This window comes from Bombus pyrosoma, linkage group LG2, assembly GCF_014825855.1.
Source record: "Bombus pyrosoma isolate SC7728 linkage group LG2, ASM1482585v1, whole genome shotgun sequence".
In the NCBI taxonomy this organism is placed as follows: Eukaryota; Metazoa; Arthropoda; class Insecta; order Hymenoptera; family Apidae; genus Bombus; species Bombus pyrosoma.
In genome coordinates, this window is record NC_057771.1 from 4728466 (window position 1) to 4732412 (window position 3947).

A 3947-nucleotide genomic window follows, 5' to 3' on the forward strand; every position below is an offset into this window, starting at 1 on the left:
CGGTTATGTATTGTACGTGCTGAAAATTTTATCGAAATCGGTTGATACGGACGGCAACACGCAATTGGCGTGGAAAGATGTAAGAATCTTATCGCAGTTATCGGTTAAAAGTGGCGAACAACACGTATATGATCGACGTAGATCTACAAAACGCATCGTCCAGATTTTCATTACAGGTACGGATAAAAGTAGTGATCCTTTTCATTTTTTATACAAGCTTAAATCGTTTGATCCAATTTTAAAAATGTTATTCGGTTTCGTACAGTGTCCGAGTATCGATACGATCGATTGTACATAGTGATAGAAAAAAGGGAAAAATCTGTAACATATCCTTTCTGAAATGCTCTTTTGTCAACTAAAGCTCGAAAAGTAACCAAGTATCGAAGGTTTTCGTTAATTTGAAATTTATTATGAAAAACGGAAACTAATTTGGCAATGGAACGAAGCAAATTTCAACGTTAAATCGAATCGTAACATTGTCAATAGCGACCTGATTACGAAGTACTGCAGGGTGACGCATATTAAAAGAAACACGACGATCGTTGACTTTCGGGTTTCGTGATCGATACGATCCCTTACGGTGCCTTAAATTCGACCTAGGAGGGGTTATTACTGTTTCGTGTGTAGTTAACCAAATCAGAGTTTTAATCTGATTTGTATGTCTTGGTCATTGATTACGTTCGGACGAATTAGGTCACATGTAAATGAAACTCATAAATCTCTTCTTTCCCTTCGCCGACTCTTTTCCTATTGTTTGTAAGCATATTGTCCGAAATTAACGACGAACACGACATAAATCATTTATCTCGAACCGTGGCTCGTTAAATGCTAATATCGCTAAAAATAGTATACCTATATTATCGTAAATAACCGAAATTTATCTGACTCGTATTTAAGTCAGAAGATAAATTGATTTATCGATATATCGCATGATAATACGTATCTGAAGTATCTTGCGTCAAACGAAACAGTCGTGTGCGTTCTAACGACATCTGTCGTATATTCTTCTGAAAGCACGTAAACCGGGATTTTAATTGGATGCGCTTTTTCGCATAACGTTGCCTCGATAGCGTCGAATAATTAGATTCGTCTCTTGGAAATCGATCGACGAATTGTTTTCTCGCTTTTCGCCAAGATTCTTTCCTACGAAGCACGAAAAACACGAGGAAGGAACAAGGGGAATATTAATTGCGAAAACTTTGACAGAGGTCTACAGATGTATGTAAGAGTCACGAGCGATATCTTTCTCTGTCCACCTACTTGCATAGTACAATATATCTAGGACATATTTACGACTGTTTTCTCCGTTGGCAATTGATCAACAGTCTAACGGTTCATTGTATAGCGTACTAACAAATAACTAACGTTTTTCCTTGACACGAGATTTACCTATACATATGCCTGTATACATGTACGTAGGAAGATGTTGGCTGTACGAAGGTAGACGACAATTTTGTCGTATAATTTCGTAAAGGACGTGAATCGATTTAGATGTGAAACGGGTGAAACGGGGTGGTAATGCGTTGCAATTATAGAAACGCACGTGTGCCGATTAAAAATGTTTAAGCCTGTATAACCGCGATTCTGTTTGTTCGTGAGAGAAAAAGATGGCAATTGCGTACGGTTTGTCGTTTTAATTTGAAATTTAGAAATTTAGAATAACTATCGAATAGCGAACCGATCGATCGATGCCAGTGCGATGCCACTAGTGAGATACAAGAGTACGATGGTAAGATGGGAGAAAATATCGAAACCGGAGATACGTATATGCGTAGGCGATTGTTAGGACGTTGGATGCAGCGGGTAGAAAAGAAGACGCTGGATCAACGATGACCGATGTAAATGTGGCGGATAGGACGCGTAACGAATAGATGGACGAATAGCGGATCTATGAATCGATCGAAATACAAAACGAGATTAAAGGAAAGAGGGAAATGTCGGATAATGTTGTAGAGAAGAGAGAAAAATCGCTAACGAGCTGTATCGTTCGATTAAATCGGCTTGCCGAAACTGCAAGGGAAGATGAACACGTGTAGTAGAAGCGAGCCATTTATCGTATTAAAATCTACACAACGACGTCATTTCTGTCTGCATTCTCGTCTAATCGCGGCACCAAGCCATCCCTTCGGCAAGAGCCCTCGGTTTGCATGTATACATACATACATTCGCAGGCTATTACGGGAACGGCATTTGTATTTCTTTGTGCCGGGAAAAGCGAATAATAGCAGGGACGTGGATTAAGACTGTACGGATAAGATCGTTTCAAGGATCCACTCGAGAGCCAGGACCATTGTCCCGATCGAAACGATCTACTAACCGATCGTCTCCTCCACTCGTCAACCCTCTCTCGTTTCCCTCCCCTGTCACCGTTCCTCCTCCATCCCTTTCTTTCTTTCCGTCTTTCTGTCCGTCTCTGCCACTCTCTTGCTCTCTCTCTTGACACCGACTAGCAGCATCGTATCCCTCTGCCTATGGTCTCATCTCAGCCGTGCAGTCACGTCTTCGAGAGAGCAGAACGAAGAAAGACGGAGAGAATCTCAGCTGAGACGAGGAAAGAGAGGCGGCGAAAGTTTAAAGGACAGAAAGAAAGAGAAAAGAAGATAGAGGATAGTGGGCGGGAGTGGGAAGGAGGGAAGAAAGAGGGGAAAGAAGCGGAGAGAGAAAGGAACGTTAAAGGAAATAGCGAAGGTGAAAGAAGGAAAGACGGTACTGCCGGTGGGTCGTTATTTTTGTGCCTGCTTCGTCTTTAATTTCTCCCCTCCTTTTGCGCCACGGCGCGGACGCCGCGCCGCGACGCCGAGCAGAGGAGCTGTGGCTGGTTGGTGTGCGGTTGTCTTAGTTCGTATGCATATCTCAGTGCCTCACATATTGATTCAGGGCGTCATTACGCGTCTTAGCTCGGCCCACTCCCACCATCGCCTAAACCACCCTCCCCCTTCCTCTTCTTCATCCTTCTCTTCATCCTCATCCACCTACTCCGGCAACCTCCACCTTCGCTTCTACCTCCTTCTTCACCTCTAGTCCTCCTGTGGCTCTCCTTCGCCGACACAACCACCCACCTACCCTTGCCCGAACCTTTACCATCCGCGACTCCAAGAATCTTCTTGCGGACCGCTTCTTCCCTCTCTCTCCCTCTCTCTCTTTCTCTTTCCCTTTCTCTTTCCCTTTCTCTTTCTCTTTCCCTTTCCCTTTCCCTTTCCTTTTCCCGTTCTCTTTCTCTTTCTCTTTCTCTTTCTCCTTCCCCATCTCACTCTTCCGTTTTTCATCACCTCCTTTCTCCTTTGTGCATTCTTTAATCTTCAGCTTTTCCGCGTGCACACGTAATACGCGTGTATACACGTTACCAGTTACCACTTTTTCACACGGACGTGCCTGTGTCGCCTGCTCCCGTGCGATGAATCGCGTGTACAGTGTAGTACACACGTCCGAGCGTAACACGATGTTACAGGTTGTACGATCGATACTCGGATAGTTTCGATCGAAACTGTAACTGTACGAGCTGAGATCTTCGCCACAGTCTAATACGAAGCGTTATCCTTTGACTATCGTATAGCGTGGTTCCTTGAAATTCGCCAAAATTTGAAGCGGATGAAAAAACGTGGACAAGTTGCACGCTTTTGAATACGCAACGACGACGACGACGACGACGACGACGAGCAGCAGCTAATAGAAGAAATTAAGGAATACGAGTTCATTTGTCGTACATTTCGTGCGATACAGATCGGAGCTTTTGTCCTATTTCCAGATCTTTATAATCACTGCGACAGCCACTATGAAAACCTTGAAGCGCGTGCATTGACTTTGCCGAAGTAGTTCGAATCTGTAGCTAATCAGACCAGTGACTATGGTCTGACTTCAGATCTACCGCTTAGTTACAGGATCGTGGATTCTTTTAAATAATGGCTAGATATTTTTTAATAATAACAATCGTATATTACATGTGGTAA